This window comes from Etheostoma spectabile, chromosome 24, assembly GCF_008692095.1.
Source record: "Etheostoma spectabile isolate EspeVRDwgs_2016 chromosome 24, UIUC_Espe_1.0, whole genome shotgun sequence".
Taxonomy (NCBI): Eukaryota; Metazoa; Chordata; class Actinopteri; order Perciformes; family Percidae; genus Etheostoma; species Etheostoma spectabile.
The window spans coordinates 1,324,866-1,345,784 of record NC_045756.1 but is presented as its reverse complement, the minus strand read 5'-3'; the positions used below and the strand labels follow the sequence as shown (position 1 = coordinate 1,345,784).

Here is a 20,919-nt window from a genome sequence, read left to right as displayed (position 1 = left end):
GGTTGTATTAACCACGGATAAACAGAAATGTAATGGATAAAAGAATTAATTGTGTGTGTGTGGTGGGTGTGTGTGTGTGGTGGTGTGTGTGTGTGTGTGTTGTGTGTGTGTGTGGTTTTCTCTAGGAAAATATCATGAATGTGGTTAAATAAGTCTTGTCCAACATAGCGTGGGCAGTACGGTGGACGCAGTAGGAGAAGGAGAAAACTGTACTAACCTACTGTTTGGTTTATCAATGATGCTGAGCGGCCTGTAGCTTTAGTTCAATTTCTTCAATTCCTAAAGAAAACATTGAAGCTGAGTTTACATGATCATAGTGAACCTCTTAAAGATCAGTGGAACTTCTTTTTGGGTTAAGTCAGGAAACTCCCTTATCTGTCGAGATGAGGAAATCACAGTGGACATGTTCTCTCAGACTGATTTGCTGAGACACGTCTCGCTTTCAGTAATCATTGCATTACACTTGAGATTTAGCGCCATGCAAAAATGTCACCATCAGATTCCAAGGGCATGTCGGAGAGTGGAAGAATGGGCTGCGTGTGGCGCTCTGGCTGAGTGAACTCTGTTGGTTTGGGGAGCAACGCAGTAATTTGTTAAGACTGGGCCACAGAATTATTAAAGGCATATGAGTGTAAATTATTCACTCATCACCAAACTGTGTGTGTGTGTGTGTGTGTGTGTGTGTGTGTGTGTGTGTGTGTGTGTGTGTGTGTGTGTGTGTGTGTGTGTGTGTGTGTGTGTGTGTGTGTGTGTGTGTGTGTGTGTGTCTTGTCTAGATCATCTGATGTCATTCTGTGTCACTGGCTATGTGAATAAGCGAGGTGGGCGTCTGGGGTTATGAGGGGTAGCGGGGTGTGGGGGGGGGGTTAACGTGTGTGTGTGTGTGTGTGTGTGTGTGGAGTTAAAGAGTGTGTGTGTGTGTGTGTGTTTGCGGGAGGAGGTGGGTGGCAGAGAGTGAGGTTGCAGTTTAGAGTGTGAGTTTTTTATGTGAATTCCCATATGACTAACAGGCTAGGGTAAGCAAGAGGAGAACTCACAGTATTTCAGCTTTTGCACTTTGTGGAAATATCTGAATGAAAGTGCTTCATCATAACCTTTTTTTGAATTTTTATTCCAAGGAATGTAGCCTTGCACTGCCTACTTTCCCCCCCTCCTTAAAAAAAAGGGTCTTCTCAATGGCAAAGCGAATATGGTGACAAATTGCCATAAACGTGTGGAAAGCATGCAAATGCAGTGAGGAGACAAATGTCCAACCTTGTGTTTAGTCGGAAGCTAAGGTCATCCACCCTCCCATCTATCACTGTTCTAATCAGCTCCACGCAGCCCCAATGCAAAGCTCAGTACCTGCTGCATAGATAACACAGGGAGAGGGAGAGGTGGAGAGAGATATAAAAAAAAAACTGAAGTAAACATTCATATTGCTCTGGAGCAGCTTGTGTTCGGGGTTTTGCTTGGTTCATTTTTTCTGGCTGTTTTTTGGTGTGTTTCCTCTCTTTTGCTGGTTGGGTGTAGACAGAGGGGTTTGACCTGGGATCGAGATGAGTTGTATTTGAAACCTTTTTTGTGTAACACCCAGGTGCATAATTGAAAAGAGAGAGACTGTCTCCTGTTTTGATTTGACTTTTTATCGCTCCCATTTGTTCTTTCTTCAGTTCATTTTCACTAAAATTGAAACCCAAACTGCCTGCTATTTGATATCTCACCCTTCCTTTCATTCTGTCTTTGTGCTCCTGATGTTTCGTTTGCCCCTGTCAAGCGATCCAGAGATAGTTGAATTAGAGCCCTGCCCGGCGCAATTAAAATCTTATTATTGCTCGAGTGTGACCCGGCCTAATTTAATTGCTGTACATGCTCAAAAATGATTAATAGATAGTTTGTAAATAGCCTGGGCAATGATGATAACGCCAAAGATATGGTTAGTTGAGTGCATTATTTCTTGCTAAATAAACATTTTGAAAACACATTTGGCTTGGCACATTGGATTCCCGAAACGTTAGCAGCAGCGGGAGGACGTTTACCCAAACTAGGGAAAAGAAGGGCTATGTCTCATGCATATAGCCAATTGATCATTCAGCTTCTTTTAGCTGGGTGACACTACGGTGGATATTAGGGATTAGACATTTTGTCTCGCAGACAGAATCTAAGTGTTGCCAAGAAAATGTGAAAACAGTTTGAGGTGGTGTGTGTCTGGATGTGTGTGTCTGTACCTGCATGTATGCGTGGACGGGTGTGTGTTTACATGAATGTTCTCAAAAGGATAGAAATGTGGGACTTAAAAATGTTACAGAATATTTTTACTCAATAGAATTTCCCTCACAAGTATTGTGGTTCAAATCTAAGCATGCATTTTTGTCCATGTGTGGACTGTATGCCTTTGTGTATCCCGTTGTCCAGCGGTGCAAGGTAAATGGGCGTGTGCTCAATAATCTCGGAGTATGTGATGGAGCAGAGTGGTCGGCCAAGCTGCCAAATGTCTAAGCAGGGCGCTGTGCGTGTGATTTATCGGGAGGAGCGTGCATTAGGGCCCATTCGTAGCCATTAGCCTGAACAGCTAAGAACGCCGTCCCCTCCTGCTACAGCCACAGGGACGGAGGGCGGGGCCTGTCGTGTACAGCTTGGTACATTTTGTCCAAGATGTATTAAGAGGGCACAAATGACATGCCAATAGTTGTTGATGAAGTAGTGAGATTTAATGTACGTGAGAGGATTGTGTGGTCTTTCTGGACTGCACTTCCCAGGCATCATCTGTCAATCAATCAGCATGCACACTTATGTCTTTATCTGTTGAATTTTCTGTTGGTGCGGTTTGCACTTCTGTAACTGGCCCGCTTTTGTTCATGCCCAATATTCAGAAATGCAGAGTGGCTTCTTCCTCGTGCAGGTACAGGCACCAGTTGTGAAACGGGCTCAAGGTTGAAAGTGAGCCCAGATTAAATGGTTTGGTAGCTCATCTGGGCTCAGGATTAGAAAAGACCAGGGTCATGAATGTGATCCAAACAGAGCCATTTTATTTGGGCTATGTTGGGCTCAAACCAGAGAGACGGTTGTTAGGGAGCAGCCATTATTTACACCAAAACTGCGACACCAAGCTAAGATATTAAGTATTTAATGCACATTTGCAAACAAGCATTGAATTAGCCTTGGCAGAAGTTCACTTTCTGAATATTTAGGTGTGTGTGTGTGTGTGTGTGTGTGTGTGTGTGTGTGTGTGTGTGTGTGTGGGTGTGTGGTGTGGTGTGTGTGGTGTGTGTGTGTGTGTGTGTGTGTGTGTGTGTGTGTGTGTGTGTGTGTGTGTGTGTGTGTGTGTGTGTGTGTGTGTGTGTGTGTGTGTGTGTGTGTGTGTGTGTCTGTCTACTATCCAATGTCAGTCCGTGTCACTGGCTGTGTGCATAAGCGAGGTGGGCGGGTGGGGGTATAAGGGGTGGGGGGGGGTGGGGGTCACTCTATTTTGGCTGAGGTAATCCATCCATTGTGTTGACTTCTTCATCTGTATCAATTCATTGAAAACACACTGGCCCTGTGGAGTGAAACTGAGCCTGCCCGTCCTTCTGGAGAGAGAGAGAGAGAGGAGAGAGAGGAGAGAGAGAGAGGAGGAGGAGAGAGAGGAGAGAGAGAGAGAGAGGAGAGAGAGAGAGAGAGAGGAGAGAGAGGAGAGGGAGAGAGAGGGAGAGAGAGAGAGAGAGAGAGAGAGAGGAGAGGAAGAGAGAAGAGGAGAGAGGAGAGGAGAGAGAGAGCGAGAGAGAGAGATGAGAGAGGGAGAGAGAACTACAGGATGAGTGTGGGGGCTGGTTCTTGGGGTTTGGGTGGGGGTCCATGAGGGAAAACTTTGGAGGGGGGGAAGGGGGTAGCGGACCATGGGAAAAACACAATCCCTGGCCCCTCTATAGCACTTGTTCCACCCCACTTCACCCGCACACCCACCCTGTGTGTGCCACTTGTCACTGACCCTTGCAACCCCCTTCTCATTCTCCCCAAGCCTTTGAGCCGGTCTCTCTCCCTGGGCTGCAGATGTACGTCAGCCTTCCCCCATCCCCAACCCACCTCCACCACCACGCCCGCTCCTCTTCCTCCTGAGATCTGTGGACCTCCACACTCTAAGGCCCCTACCTTTACCTTGCATGCCCAGGGATGGTGAAGCGTGGTGGGGCAGAGGCTGCGCCCAGACCCCTGCATCGTATCCTGGCGAAGAATGGACCAAAGGACTAAAGAATAACAGAGGAACCCTTTTCTTTGTGTTTGCACAAAGAGGAAGCAGGCCGGGGCACGCAATAGAAAAAAATGTGTCTGTGAGTGTCTGCGGTTATTGTGCGCATACACATGTTCAGGCTGTGTGTATACTGTGTATATGTCTGGTCTCTGGGCCGTGGCAGAGGGGGAGGATTATTGCTGCAACACGCGCCCTCAGTGACAGTACAGTAATTGGTGTAAGGCATCCGTTCCCTTTGCCACTAGTGACAATGTAAGCTTTCATTAAAACATGCGGCAGAAATACTTATGAAATGAATCATTACCACGGACCATTAGCTCGTCTACTTTCAATAATTGAATTTGTCAGCAGTATCCTTTTCAACCACGAAAGCCTCCATCACATTCTGATGATGAAGCCGATCACTAACAACAGTTACAGAAATATCTGTATCCCTTAATTATTCTCCTCCTTCTTCTTCAGCCTGTCAATCACTGTAGTTGATGAACCTGAGTCAGATGATTAAGAATCAGCACTGACATTACAAGATTGGTTTAATCTGTGACGAGGTGTTATCAATATCATTGATTAATTGTTAGCACGTGCGATTTGCTGCATGCTTAAATCCGGAGTAATTACAGTAGAATGAGTGGCTGTGTTTATAGCCTGGGTGGCCCTGTGGCAGTGTCGGAGCCACACTTTCAACATTCTGATATGCAAGCTGTTAAGTAGCATTTGATGCTCCTTTGCCATGTAAAATGTAAAAATAATGGTAATTGCAACAGCACCGAGGGATTTCTCCATTTCCCAAACTCATGACACAGCAATTGGCAAAATGCAAATCTGCATTACAGCATCGCCCCGGCTCTTTTCCTTATGTTAAGCTCTTCTAGAGCTGCAATGCTAAAGCAAGCCCGTGAGAGACTTTTTAGAGGGAGGAGGAAGGAGAGAGGCAGCCAGCAGGGGGAGGTAAGACAAAAGGAAAAGTGAAAGGAGAGCAAGAGAGGGAGACGGGAAGTGGTAGAGGACATGGGAGGGTAAACAGAGGAAGGATGGGAACGGAGGAGAGGACGGGGGGAGGTTGAAGGAGGGAGGTAGGCTCTCTGCTGGGGGCTCGGATCGATCCCATTGGTTTTTTGGTCGTACATCAAGCGCACCCCCAGCTGAGTGGCCGCCTGGCCGGACCTCCCCCATTTGGTGGCCCGGGGAGAGGATGGCAGCGTTGCGGCGGTGCTCTGGCCTTGCCTGTGTCCAGCTGTGTGTCTGCAGGGACTGCAGTACAGTATTGTGGCGCTGACCGGTAGAGAAAAAGCACCTTACTGTACTTTTACCCCGGGAAGAAAGGAGAAGGGAGGGAGACAGTGGGGGAGAGATGGGAAAATAATCACGTGTTTACTTTTCAGCCTTGCCATTAAACAAGATTAGTGCTTACTAACATTACTCAAAATGCTTTGTTCAATTTCAAGGGAGTGCACTTTTCAACTACATTCAATCTGCTAAATTGACATCATTTTTCTAATAACCTGGGGATGGCTGATTGACTTCAACAATATCACATAGTGAGTTTATAAGTGTCATATTTTGCGTATGGGGCCTACAGTATCTCTCAGTTTGTTTATGAGAGCGTTCAACAGCCAGAAATGAGCAAGACGTGTTTGCTCTCCCTCCGAATCTGTAATATCAAACTGATGAATGTGCTCAGACCCACAGAGAATCAATTGGAACAGAGAGAGAAGGAGGCTGTCAGAGCCCCCTAGGGGGTATATTTTCATGGTATATTGGTGTATTTTCTCTTTCCCAAATAGGAGTTCTGTGTGATTTAGTGATGCATAAATGTCAAAAATATATAGTTCTAAGCACATAGACAGCATTTAGGGACAAAGCTCCCCTAAGTTGAGCAGCATTCACCTCCTGGCGGTGTGTTGGCTGTTTTAAATAATATATCACTTAGTTCATTCTCATTTTTTCAGAGCCTGAAAGAAAAGAGTTTAAGTTCACAGTCTATTTTCAGGGTGTCAAACCAGGAAGGGCTGTGAAGTTTTTCCCTTTGCAAGTGTCTCAGTCAACTGCTGACAAGCTGCTCGGCTGCAGTTTTGACTAAAACAACAGGAGAAAACACAGAGACAGGTGTGCAGGCACGTGCCTATTGTTGGTATAATCCTACTTTTACTCTACCTGTACTGCAGCTACTGTATCATACCACATACAGCAGTATATGCTGTTCAAAAGAGCGCCACTGTATATTTTACCTCTGACATATCTGACATAAAGTGGAACTTTCAAATTCTTTGTTTATTTGCAAAGGGATTTGTGCATGATAAATAAGCTTGGTACCCCTTTTTCCGTACTTCATGCTTTGACATCCGGATGGACCATACTGTCCTTTAACCGTGTCCTCTCCTCTGTTGCTCTTCCTGAGGTTTCTTTAATTTTTTCCTTGTAAAAGGAGTTTTTGGGGGGAGATTTTCTTTATCCAAATCGAGGGTTTAAGGATCAAGGGTGTTGCATGCTGTGTACAGATTATAAAGCCCCTTGAGGCAGCTTTGTTATTTGTGATATTGGGCTGTTTAAATAAAACTGGCTTAAATCCTTTCTCCACATAAAAAAAAGCCACTTGCCGTTAAGTATTTTTCTTTATCATTTATGGCTGCAAACAAGAAGCCTCGCTCCGGCTTTGTGAAACTTTCTGTTTTATCACAATACCAGAGCGCCAAGTATTGCTTTACATGCTGCTTGCTGTCAATCACCTGACACCCACAGGAAGAAACTGAAGCCTCCTCCAGGAAATAATCCTTCAGAAACATGCTGCTTTACAAACTGTACTGTCACATCCAGGTCTCTTTTTTATTTAGAAAGTCTTTGTTAGCCAGGATAGCAGTTACTTTAAGGTTGGATTCCAAAGTAGGCCTACATGCTGTTAAAAAACAAAACAATTCAACTCAAAACAGGCGGAAATTAGCGCTGAGGTGTGGCAGCAAGTCACAATACGTGTGGAGGTGAGTCATGCTTGGTTGCTTGAGTGAAAGGTGTTAATGGGGATGGTGGAGGACAGATCGGGGAGAGTGTCCAAGAGCCTTCCAGTTTGCTCCAGCGGTGCAAACTGTGCTCCCAGAGCTGCCTCCATGCGTGCATGAGCCTTGTTTCTCTGAGTTGAGGAAAAAAAAGGATGAGGGGTTTTCGAGGGGATAAAGGAAGAAGAGGAGAGGTTGGAGAGGTGAGGGGGGGTGCATTGCTATAGCAGTCCGGGGAGATCCGCTCACAGCTGCCTCCCCTCCTCAACGGCTCCTCCGGTGAAAAGGGCCCTGAGTGGCGAGCGGATCCATTTCAGCATGGAAACCCTACACACACAAAGCTCTGAAAGCTGCTCTTATGCCACCTCTCAGTATCTCTTACCTGTTAGCCCGATTAATTATTCCCCCAAGTACAGGAGCCAGGGAAAGGAGACACCGCGGATGGGCCAGCAAGATAGGACTGCACTCTCGCTCAACTGAACGAAAGAGGCCAGATAAAGAGAGAGTGGGCGGTGGGGTGAAGGAGAGGAAGAGGAGTGGGAGAGCTCTGTTGTCTCTCTTTTTTTTCTCTCTCAGCCTACACTAGGAGCCTACAGTCTCCAGCCAATGTACTAAAAAGTTGTTGTTACAGTATACCCACACTTTCTCACAGTACAGTAGGATGAAAGAAGCAACAGCCCCCCCCCCCCCCCCCCCCCCCCCCCCCCCCCCCCCCTTCAGTCAGCTCAGCTCAGATGGCAACATGCAGAACACGTTAAAGACCCTTCATCCCTTCTGGAAAAAAAAGTGAAGTTGTGTTGTTTCTGCTGTTGGTGTTGCGCACCCTGGAGCATGTCGTGTGAATGGCGATTTTTGGCATGAAACCCCCTGAAGCAGTGACCAGGAAATCCATTAATGTGGCTCTGGCTGCATGCCCTGATTGCTCTGACCAGCAGGCAGTGGTGTGTCTTTGTGTGAGAGTGTATAGGCAGCTTATGAAACAAAGAATATTTGTCAGCGTGATGTCTGGTCAGGACTTTTTATTTCAAGAAAGAGTTACATCCCTAGACCAAGAAATATTCAGAAATTCCAAAGGTATAAAGCGGTCCCAGCAATGATCTCTGCGACTTCTTGACAACATCCGCTCGCCTCAGGTCTGAGCATCCAATCGCTTTCATGAACGAGCACTTCCTGGTTATGCAGAGCAGTGGGTTTCCATGGCTATCAATCAGCCAATAGCAGCGCAGCTCCTCAGAGCAGCGTGTTGAGAGCGAGGGTCTCTAGGGCAGCCTGTCTTTTTAAACAAGGCCAGACACTTCACAGACAGGGAGAGGGCCAATTAATTCTGCCGGGGGCAACACTCCTAGGTTAGCATTTGCTTATAGTGATAAATTGGCGCTTTGTATCCACAGTAAACTACCTAGGCTCCCCCTGTTTTGGCTGGCTTGGCAGGTCCAGGAGTGATGTCATGGGGTTCAGGCTGATTAGTCGGGTGTGCCTCGTCCTTTTTCACAGGGTCACTGCGCCACGGTCTGTGTAAAATTAATTAAAAGCTGGCTGGGGTTAGTGTCTGTGTTAATTCCAGCTAGTCGCCAACATCTGCTGAGGAGGGAAATTAAGGGGAGCATTAGTGTGGATGCAAAGTGAAAGGGGAACCTGGACATTTATAGTATTGGTGAGCTAAATGGGAAGATGGAAACTATGCCAATGTTTCTTAATTTTGTACATTTATAGATCACCTGATGTTCATTTTAAGAATCCGCTGAAACAACGTGAGGAACACATTAAATAAAGCCATTTTTGCAAAAAATAAGGTCACAATAGGTTCAAGAAATGAGACAGACAAACAAAACAATCAGCAGTGATGTAGAAGTCACCCCACTGAGCTCTCCTGGTGAAACTTGATGACTCTGCAATGATAATAAGTATGAATAACCGAATCTGCATGAAAACATGAACATCTTCATCCCCGCTCCCCTTTCCTCTTATCCCAGTTTCAAAAAAGCTACCGTGACTAGAAGTAGCCTCTGGTGACTCCACTTGAACAGCCATGTGGCCATGTGGTCTGAATTTAGCCATCCTTTATCTCCCTCTCCCATCCGGCTTCCTTTCCTTACTCTCAGCCTCTGCTAAGTGGTTGCATACATACATGTGTCTTCAGAGTCCAGAGAGCACCAAAGCAGCAATATTGCGGTGGAGGAAAGAGCGGGGCATCTCGGATATTTACTTATTCAATACTTTTTTCCAATGCCTCATTATTTCTTAAGCCACAGTGTAGCACGTCAAACATCCTTGCAGTGTTCCCTTTAGAATCTCCCCCAAGGTGAAAGAGGTCGATCATTTTTCTTTCTTTTTATGCGAGCAGCGTGAATGAAAGTCACGGCCAATTTCCCTTTTAACGTGGACACGGGAAAAACAACAAGTACTAGAGCAACAGAACAGCCTTCAGTTGCTGAAGCAGGATCTTTGATTTGGCATATCAAAGGGGAGCTCGATCCCCGGGTTGCCGTGGCTCCCAAGGTCAGAACACACTGGCCTGAATGCGATTGGCTGGCGCCTCCAGGGTTGCTGCACATTTGCCTAAAAAGGAGGCTCCATTAGAGTATAGGTAAAAAGTGTATTTTCCACTAAACAAATAATCAAAGTGCTTAAATTAATTTGGAGGTGTTTGTGACTGTAAATTATGATGAAATAGCACGCAAATCCTAAACTGCCTTTTATTTGTTTATCACAGAGTTGTAAACTTAATTCCATCAAGGACTCTCACGAAATCATGAAAATGCAAAGCACGCCCATATCAACGAAATGAATGCAACAAAAAGAGCTTTTTGTTGCCAAATTGGTCATTTAGCATGTAGAAACTTGAAAAAAAGAGTTTTTAATTAAAATGGTGAAGCTCTCCATATCAATAAAAAATACATTTGTGATACGCAAAACAAAAAGCACCAAATGAAAAATATTTTGTGTGTGTGTGTGTGTGTGTGTGTGTGTGTGTGTGTGTGTGTGTGAAGCCCCTGTAATAAAGCCCCTGTCTCCATAACACACACATTACTTTCAGCTGACTAGTTTATCAGAGCTGTTTGGTCTCGTCTGGTTGCAGGCTGAGGGAGCCGCTGATCCTCCAGGAGATCGACAAGGGGAAGTTGATATCATTTCCACTGTCGGCTGAGCAGGACCCAGAGGGTTCCCCTCATGGGGGGTCCTGAGAATGTCACTCCCTTACTGGAGACACCTCCTCCTTCTCCCTCCTCCTATATTCATCTACTTTATCTCCAAGTGTCACAGAGAGCTTTGCCAGACCCTCCTCCAAAGCGCGCTGAAGGAGGGTCTGGCTACGCCACACAGCATTCGGGGATGGGGGGAAAACGTGCTCTGGTTTATTGGCATTTCTTTAAACCAATCAGAATCATGGGTGACGCTAAGCTTCGCACAGAGCCGCTGCAAAATAGTTGTACGAGAGAAAACTCTGATTGGACAGATAGTCTAGCTAGCTGTTCCAATTTACCCTGCAGAGATCTGAGACGCAGTCAACAACAGTCCCCTTTATTCCACCAAATTTAAAATTCCAACACAAAGACAGCGGAAGGAAACAAAATGCATGCGTCCGGCGGAATTTCCTGCACGACCGGAGGAATCCCGGAAGTGTAACATGAAAGATGTACACTACAGAGAGTAAAACAAATTAGATTTATGAAGGAGGCTCTTACAGGTGCTTGAAGGAAGCATGTAAACTTACAAAAGGGATTTCAGCAATGTTTTTTTGAATACTTCTTTTACAATGTTTATATACTCGTCTCTATAAAAGGCTGATAACGTGTTACATTCAATCAGTCCCTTTTGCATGATAGGGTACGGTACAAGGTGGTACAGTATGAGCCAATAGGGTACCATGTGGTATGGTACCATACCTTTTATAGTACGATATGGTACGGTGCGATACCGTGCCGGATGGTAAGGTGCGATAAGGTACGAGCCTGTACGGCGCGGGGCAATACGGTACAGTAATTTGCGATACGGTACAACATAATATACTTAAAGTCCTGTAGGGAAAGTTGTTCTTGACTCAAAAGCTGCACACTGACACATACTATATTGTCATATCGAATAGCTGCTTGTGTGTGCTTGTGTGTGTGTGTGTGTGTGTGTGTGTGTGTGTGTGTGTGTGTGTGTGTGTGTGTGTACACACACACAGAGCAACATTGCACATATTCACAATCAGTGATAAGAACAAGCAACAGATTACACAATCCTTCTCATCATATCGTGAATCTATTGCACGACCCCGGAGCCTCGAGCTAAATTATTTAAAACTGTTTATTGAGGCACAAATGAGTTTTTAAAACAGCTGAGTTCACATTGGGGTACTCCAAATTGTCGCCAGAGGGTAAGAACTTATACTCAGCGTCAATACTCGAAATCAGATGTCTATTAAAAATAAGATGTATGTGTCCTCCCCTGCCAATATCGTAGATATTCTTGGGATCAAATTGGTCACATTATAACAGTTATATGAAAATATACAGTATAACATTTATTTGCAAATGCCAATTCCTTTTAGAACAAATAGCGCTGCAGAATAGGATAGGGGTGTAGCATTTTGTTAGTTTTGATCCTTTCATAAGGTTTTTTTTAGAATAACAAAAAACTAGAATATCACCAGCATTATCCTTTAATATGCATTGTTCTATAATGGTACAATAACTCTGTGCATTCATGTATTGGACCTACTGCACTTGGAGAAATGCAGGATGTGTACTCCATACTGCAAGTGCCTGCATCTTTGTACTTATTCCTATGTTTATCGTCCCTCTGATGAAATTCAGTAATATTCTGAGCGCTATTTAGCATGTTAAATACAGGATACATGCGCATTTGATGGGGTTTCCATCCCAGCCTTAAGTACAACTACTGTCAGCATATTTCCTCTGCTGGCCCAGCTTATTATAGCTGCAGCTTTATGAAATTTGACACTGTGAATAGTGAAAGTTTTTTGCACACGCCTCGAGTTCAATTGGAACAGTGGGATATGACGGATTTCCCCTGAAAGGGTACAAACACCTGGTGGTTATGGGTTTGGACAGCAGACATGTCATATTGACGGCTCCCCCCACTTAAGCAGCACCCAAGCACCGGCTTTTGTGGAATATTTTTTTTTTTTTTTAACACTCTGAAATTGTCAATCGAGTCAGTGGCCTGGACAAGCTCTTTCTTTGTGGCGCTGGGGCTTTAAAATGGTGCCAACCAAGCAGCATGGACGAAGGATTTTAAAAAGGCACAATGAGCTGGGGAAAAAAACCCTAGCTACCTGGGAAACAAAACCAGGGGCAGGCGAGAAAATGTCGAAGAAAGAGAAAAGGGGGGCGGGGGGGAACCTCACTCCCCTCTATTCCCCAGCCAAATCTGAGTCCTCAGAGTAAGCGGCAGGCATTTCTAGTCTTGAGGAGTGACAGAGAAAAAGGCGGGGACAAAAAAAGAGAGAAAGTGAGAGCTAGTCCAAAAGAGGGGGGAGAACAAGAGACAAGAGTGGCAAGGGGGAGGGATGGAGGGAGAGCAACTTGAATCGTTGTCATCAGCTCCGTCACGTTGAATAGGCCTAATGAATGCAAGTGAGTGTCGAGGAGCCTGGCCAGCTCTATCAAGGCAGGTAATGCCGCCCAGATTTAATTGGGAGCAGGTATTGGAAGGGGCTGTATTACTTTAATTGGGTAGGGGTTCTCTAAATGGAAAAGACAAAGTATAATGGCCAAATTGTGGTGCACAATAGCACTTAGCCCGGGATTGTATGCATTCGCTAATCTGCCCTGGAATGAGGCAATTCTGAACAATTTTCTCAGTGAAACCAGCTGCAGAAAGCTTGTCCCCCTTTTCTTCCTTCTCCCTTGGGAAAGTGTAAGATTGAAACAGAAAATACCTTTACCCGGGCAATCATCTGCCACGTGTGGAAAGCGGATACAGCAGTGAGTGGTGGAAAGAAAAAAAGAGAGGCGAATCTTTGTAGCAGGAAGAATGGAAGGCAAAAGGAGATAAAGCGGGGCTCAAAGTGGGGCCTGTCACGGTCGCCAACAAGAGAATAAAGTGATGACATTTACAGTGACAGATGAGACTGCAAGGGAGAACTGCCCACTGTTTAGAGGAAGGAATCTGATATTTAACAGACATGGCCTCTGATAATTAACAGTGGACATGTATTTAGTGGTGGGCCTTGTCATTATTAATGACAGACTGAGATCCTGATATCTGCACCATCTTAATGAAGTACAGCCAGCCATGCCAGTATCGGGATGCACGGCGGATGTTTGTTAGGCTTGTAACAAAGTCCCATTTCATTCTTTTGTGTTCTAACTAGTTTTACTTCTAATGCACTCCTAATGCAAGTTTATCTGAAAAGAGTTGAAGAACACCATCCCAGTCATAGGAGAAACGCTGCAACTATAACCCCTGCACTTGCTGTGGACAGGAAATGCTTAGCAGCACGCTGCCACATTATCCCAGCATGCACTGTGCCAGTGCGCTCAGTCTTGTGTATCTTATCGCCAAAGGAAATGGAGGGAAGAAGAGCAAGCAGCAGAGAAGTTGAAGCCATGTTCGCATCAAAAGAAGTCTTTTTTTTTTTACTACTCTCACTTTCTGCTGGGAATGGAGAAGTTGTACAGTAATTGTGCCGGTGAAGTGAGAATGATTGCTTTTTATTGTCCATTGTCCCCACAGGTTAGTGCGAGGAAGGTATTGTGTATCCTCATGGTGAAGAGGGAGAGGGGGGGAGGGGGAAAAGCATCCAGTGGCGAGGGCCTCTCCTTTAGCCCAGGTGGGTTTCGCATTTAGCCTGAAAGCCAGCTGAGATGAGAGATAGCGGCTGGACACTGCGCTTAAAAAAGGACACCATGCTGGGTTTGTCGCCGCTGTGCAATCCAGAACACGGCTGCCATTAAAGGCACATATGCTTACATTCACAAAGACTCAAAGTTTCTGAGTAGGGCAGCGCCAGTCTCTTCATTTTGTCGGCAAGAAGTCCAAACGGTAATGACTATATCCCGTATTCTGCATTGTGACGAGGGAAAAAAAACAACCAACAGCAGTATTGTCCCAAAGAAGCAAACCTTGGCATATCGTTTGAAGGCTAAATTGCTCCCTGCGAAATGCACCCTCTGCTTTATTGCGGGCGTCTCTCCCATTAAATGTGTGGGTATTGTGTATGGATTACAATAGCTAAGAGGAACCGAGGGACAGCTTAACCGTTCAGAGAGAGTGAGATGGAGAGTCTATAAAAAGCACACAGTGGCTGGGGTTTTGTCGGGAGAAGCGTACTCTCTTCCCCACCTGGTGAGGACAGGAGAGGGTTTTTTAGGGAAGAACTCACTGTAATAAATATTGCATGTGAAGGAGGAAGTAGCCAACTCCAGAATAGAACATTCCTGTATATTAGATTACAGTAAAGGGATTCCTTAGAGGGAAACTCTTGATTAACTTGTACCAAGTGTGTCTGGCAATTAGTTACACTCTGTAGCGGGTAATCCATTGGTATCAGAATGACTAAGTAATGATATGTAATTAAAAGATGAATGAATATGCTACTCACATGTAATACAAATTGGATCTAGAGCGCACTTTGGAAATATGCTAGACTTATTTTTATTGGATTAATACCGCAATGTATCAAATTCTTAATTTCACCTGTCAGCCTAAACAGTCTGGTTTTTGTCTAACAACTTGTAACAACCTCAAGACATTTTCAGTGATGACGTTTTTTGTTCCCCTCCATTACACTGATCAGGGAATGGATTTCCTCATCAGTTGCATCACTATAGATAGAGCTACTGAAGTTCTGTTTACTGGTATGATTATCTTAAATTGGGCTTTTTCTGCAGCTTTACAGCTCCACTGACACTGTAGAAGAAGGTGGGGACATAGGCGCAGAGCTCTTAAATTCTCACACTTAAACGACAGAGCAGGTTATTTGGAATGGGTTGTTTGCCACTGAGTCCCAAAACAATATGTATGACCACACGTTGTGAAACAGTCGCGGTTTGGAACACGTGGTTACCGTTGTGAACACTGCTTGGTTAGGTTCAGGAAAATAACATGGTTTGGGTTTGTTTGTTACCCAACTTAATTTACGTACTGTACGGAAGTTAAAATAAGACGACGTGTACCGCGGCCTCCCGGGTGAAAGGCCTGTGTTTGTCGCCTGACTTCCTCCTTTGCTCTCGTCATAATTATGAGGGATGTACAATTCAGAAAATCTCACAATTTCATTCTGACCTTAAGGCTCACGGTTCGGTACAATATTGATTTTTGATTCAAAAATGATTTTCGATTTAAAAAAATACATGTATGAAAGAATGCATGTACTGTATGCATGTCAGTCATTCATCCATTCAGAACTACATTATTCATGTGGATTTTATAATTTATTTAAAAATCCTGTTTGTGTGTGTGTGTGTGTGTGTGTGTGTGTGTGTGTGATGTCTGTCCTTGTATTTCCTAAAATTCTATCTATCATGTGATGCCAGTAGACATACTATAATAATAAAAATAAATACATTAAAAAAAATATGTGAATCAATTTTTGGAATTCTTCGAATCAATTTTTAATCAATAGAGCTTGCATTGCGATTCGAATATGCATTGTTTTTTTTTTGTTTTTTTTGCACACCCCTAATAATTACGTCTGTATATGTCCACCGCAGGTCGCTGCATAACAAATGTAAAAATAGGTCGTAGTAAGCTGTTTGCACCGACGACCTTATGCCTGATTTTTGGGGGGAGGATGGTCTGGAAATACATGTTGCGAAAAAGAAATTCAGATTAAAATGTTAAAATGTTTTGCAACATGAGTGAAAAACTTAAAGATGACCACTGGCTAACCAAAAATAAACACTGTAGTTAGCTTTACTGATGTGAGCTGTCTAACCCTAAGCATGTTTTCAGGGTCCAAGCCCTTGAATGCACCACCATTACAGAGCATTAGAACTCCAGGACTACGACTATGAGAGCCATAGTAGCAGAAAGGTTGCTACATGATGAAGCAATGGATTGTATTGTTGTATGGTATGATGTGGGAGAAGGCAAATTACTTCATTTCTGTATCTTAACGTGTATAAACACAGATGTGGGTAAGAATCTGTGCGATATATCTTTCCCTCTTGCTTGACTTCTTGGGTTTCAAAACACTTTTTCACAAATCTCTCTCTCACCAGCCACATCACACATGTCATTCTAGCACATGTTGCTTTCAGTGACTTCTTTACAAATCAGGTATTTGTCACTTTTAATGAACATTACTTCACACCTGGAACAAGGACAATCTGCCGTACGGATGTACGGTATTCCAGCACTGCTGCACCTTGTGTTGGACCGAAAGATTGACGAAGGTGTTATTTTGTTGGAGGAGGATATATTTTTAACACATCAGACCATCAAAAAGCTGAAGATGTAAGAGGAGTGGATGGAAGGAAAGCAGTCACTGTATCAGATTCATTGGGTGGAAATGTAATTAACTGCAAATGAACTGGCGCCTGATACTTCAAAATGCAACCAAAGCAGCACTTTGAAATGATTACTTTGTTATCTGCTCTTTTAAAAAATTGCCATCTTATTCACTGATTATCCATTTAAAAAAACTATTTATTCAAATTGTCTTTAAAAAGACAAAACATTTTCCTTTCAATACACATATTTTTAACTGACATAAACATCTGATTGAAGCAACAGAAAAACATGTCAACAACACAAAAGACCTCGATTGTCCTACTTTATGGCTCCTTTCTCCAATTAAGGATAAATTATTATTTTTGGCATCACAGATTCGGGTGAACAATTTTAACCACATTAGTGAAATGACTAACAAGCAATGGATGGAATACCATAGCATTTGGAAGATATATTTTATGATAAATCCTAATATCTTTATTGCCCCCCCCCTCTCCCCCCCTTTTATCAGCACTATACCATTGACATTTTGGCTTTTTAGTGACGTGTGGATGGTTTGCGAAAAATAGAATTTTGTACACATTATGTTCATTCAAACTTTGGACATCAACCTCTATCCATCTCTCAATTTGGTTTTCGTTATAATGAGAATTGTGGCTGTATAGAGCACCTAGTATGGCACTAGACCCAATTCATCCAATTAAGGATAAATCATTGCACTGTATATTTTTTTTACATGGGTGAACTTTCCAAGCAAACTGTAAAAACGGTGTCCAGAGCCACAACAGTGTGCACTAACGCTCAAAGCCCGCTCTGTGTTGGGTATGAGGAGTTACCTCTTTTGAAACCACAGGCGGAATATCAACACCGGGCATCCATCCATCAGTGCAAAAGCAGATGAATCGCTCTAATTCTGTTAAAGGGTTTTTTGGGGTAAGAGGTGGCGAGAGCCGGGCCTTAGATTGTATGATAAAGCATGGCAGGCAGACTAAAACAAATAAGGCCAAATGAGCAATCAGTGTCCTCGTTTCCCCCATAAAGCCCCTCACAACAGAAGTACCATTGCGCTGAGATTTTATGCAGACACTGTAGTCTGGTTGTGAGGTAATGCAAGCTTGTTTTGGGGTAGGGGGTGGTGAGCAGAGGCAGGGGGTGCTGCAAGTGTAATTTGTTCTGTCTGGCGGAGATATGTTGTGTTGATGAGGATGGGGGCCTTTTGTACACTTGATCCCGGTACGATTCCAGTCTGGGGTTGCAGGGCTTCGGGTGGCGGTAACATAGCCACATCCCCCTGCAATGTGAGCCCACAGAGGCCTCTGTGCGAGATGCAAAGATATATAAAACACACACACACACACACACACACACACACACACACACACACACACACACACACACACACACACACACACACACACACACACAACCCTGGAAGACAATGTTTCCTTAACATTTTCTGTGACAAGTCAGAGAGGTATTTTTCCTCATTCCTTCGTCTCTGCAACTTGGGCTATTTTCTCAAACAGCGTCTCTGCAGCCGCCCCCCCGACCCGGTTGTCAGGTATTTCATGGTGACAGGGAGAGTTAGGCCGACATGTGTTAGCGCCAAACCCTCCCTGCAGTGGAGTCTGGCGGGGCTGCAGCTGATGAGAACAGACAGCCAGGTAGATCCAGGGGCGCGATAGAAGTCAATGGAGGATTTCTAGACTTCTCGAAGGGTTTCATCAGTGGAGGATTTCTGGGTCCCTCACAGTGTTACATCACTCCCACTGCAGTGATATACAGTTATAGATTGTGTGCCTGTGTAGAGGTATGAGTCCTGAAAATGGGAACGGTGTCTCTATTAAATGTTCAGTTTCCCTGTTGTTCTAGGTGGATCAATTAATTGAAGCTTTCATTTACAATGTATACCATTGTCACTCAGTTTTCTTTTATATTGTTTAGTTTTTCTTTGGACACAAAACAGTAACAGCAGTGCAGACACATATGCTTACCTTAACCATTAACTAACTGACTTGTCCTGGCCACCTGGGGACAGCACTACAAGCTGCACACACTTGACATACAGGATTGCCACCTTATTAAGTTGTCCAGTCTAATAATTCCCTATTAGAATACAGATCCAGCAGAGGGTGGAGCAATGGAAGCGTTCATTTGGAGTCATGATTGCATCCACCTGATGAACATTCCTTCTCCTTTCAGCTCTGTTTTTGGTCTCAACCAGCTCATGAGGAAAATATGAGTTCTAACCACTTAATTAACTGGTTGCTAACTGTGTCTGTTTGGTTCTGGACATGAAGTGTAAAGTGGATTGTAAAGTTTGTATGGGTAGGATACAAAGTATGGGGTGTCCAGAGGAAGTAACAACATTAGCATATGTTATTTAGTCTTGTTTTCCAATTTGTACTTTGTACATTTTTGTTCTGTTTTGGTTCCCCCCAACTGCTGCTAAATGCTGATAAATTGTCCTTTACCTAAACATGTATAGTGTTTGAGCTCTGTTTTATGAAAGAGGATTAGTCAAAATTTGAGAATAAAGTCAGAATTCAGATGTTAATCTCAAAATCATTTTATTGTTAAGAATAATTACAGCACTTTATTTTATCATATTTGTACTTATTTTAACTGCTTTGTGTTATGTATTTGTATGTATCTGCTGGTTAAGATAGAGTTTATTTGAACTACTTTATATTGGCCTGTTGCTGGGTTAAGGTTGCTAGCCTAATCCATAATTATCCAACATAATTTAATTTAATTTTCAAGTCTATTTATTTTTTTCAATAATAATCTGAATCTGAAATAGAACTACAGCTATCAGATAAATGTAGTGTACAAAGTACAATATTGGCTTCCAAGTATTACTCTGATAATCCTGGCCTGGAAAAAAAAATGTCATGCAAAAGTTGCGTCCATGAAAATGTGTGTGAGCTCTGCAATAAAGACCCCGCAAAACAGCAAACTAACTCAAATCTACCCCATCAGCTGTGGTAGTTGGCTCCACTTCTCTAAAAAAACAGACTTGTGCATTTTCCTTTTTGAAGCAGTTTATTTACCCCCCCACCACCCCCACCCCTTTTCCCTCTCTGCGAGGAATGGAATGATCCTGCCCGCCGAGAATAATCAGACTCATGTTTGTATACATTTCAGCGAGCGTGCCTGTGCTGTGCATGTTTCATAGCTCGTTGCTTTTCCTTCTTCGTGTTATATGAGTCACTGCTGTTCTGGGGTGCAGAAAATAGGTCTGGTGTGTTCCAAGTGGGCACATTTGGGAACGCTTGTGACTGTTGCTGGTTCAAAACCTGTTGAGATCGACTGGACTGAACTCGCAGCAGGGCTTTGATGGGAAAAGTTCAGTTTGACTTTCCCTGGATAAATAAAGGTTAAAAAGAAGGTGTGTGTGTCTGTGTGTGTCTGTGTCTGTTTGAAGCGCTGCACCTTTTGAAGGCGGCCTGCCTGTGAGCTGTCAGTGAGTCCTGGAGTGGGAGGCAGCAGAGACGAGGTTAAGTGCCGCTTTTTAGAGGAGAGAGAGATGGAGAGAGAGAAGGAGACGGACAGCCGGCCCGGTGCCTAGGATGAACTGTGTGTGTGTGTGTGTGTGGGGGGGGTTGTAGCCAGCAGCAGGGTTAATGCAGAGATCTTTTCACACACAGCCGCCCTGCTTTTGCTTTATTTTTCTGTCTCAAATAGGTCCCTGTAAAGACACACACACACACACACACACACCATAGGTTCAAAGCTAAATCTGTTATTTGAAGTGAGGACCACATTCTAGGTTTCCTAAGGCTGGACAGGAGTGTGTGTAGCCTCTGTTACTTCAAAACTTCCACTGATCAAATGTACTCTCCATTTAGTCACATATATTGTAACAGTCAAAGAAAACACTCCCATCATGGCAGTGCTTTAATGCTGAACAAATTAATAAATGCATTGCATCTGGTTCTCAGTGTCCGTATCTTGTTTTCTGTTACCGTACGACTCCATGACAGCTTATCAAAACTTCCTTTAAGCATTTCACCGTAAGTTATAGTAAGTGGCAAAGAACACCATACACTTATTGTCTCATCGACATGCAGCATGCGTCATGAAGTTATAGACAGGATGGATGTTTTGTCTAATGGCGTACAACAGGAGAACCTTCAGGAAATGATTCCCATCATCCCTTCTTGTTGTTAACAGCGCTGTTTGTTGTGAAGTCCGCACGCTGTCTCGGAGATGACACGGCCGCTGATTGTCCCTGTGATTTGTGATATCATTGCTCACTGTGTCTCATCCTGCACCCTCTCTGTCTGTGGGTGTATGTTCGGAGATGTGTGT

At 44.0% G+C, this 20,919-nt stretch overlaps 1 protein-coding gene across 1 annotated transcript in view; it reads left to right on the top strand.

Moving 5' to 3' along the window:
* Nucleotides 1–20,001: 20,001 nt before the first annotated feature.
* Nucleotides 20,002–20,919, top strand: part of pou3f3b (POU class 3 homeobox 3b) — a 170,225-nt gene continuing 169,307 nt past the window's right edge. Inside the window, exon 1 of the transcript XR_004327901.1 lies at nt 20,002–20,012. The gene's annotated coding sequence lies outside the window, so the exon portion shown is untranslated. The remainder of the gene's footprint in view (nt 20,013–20,919) is intronic.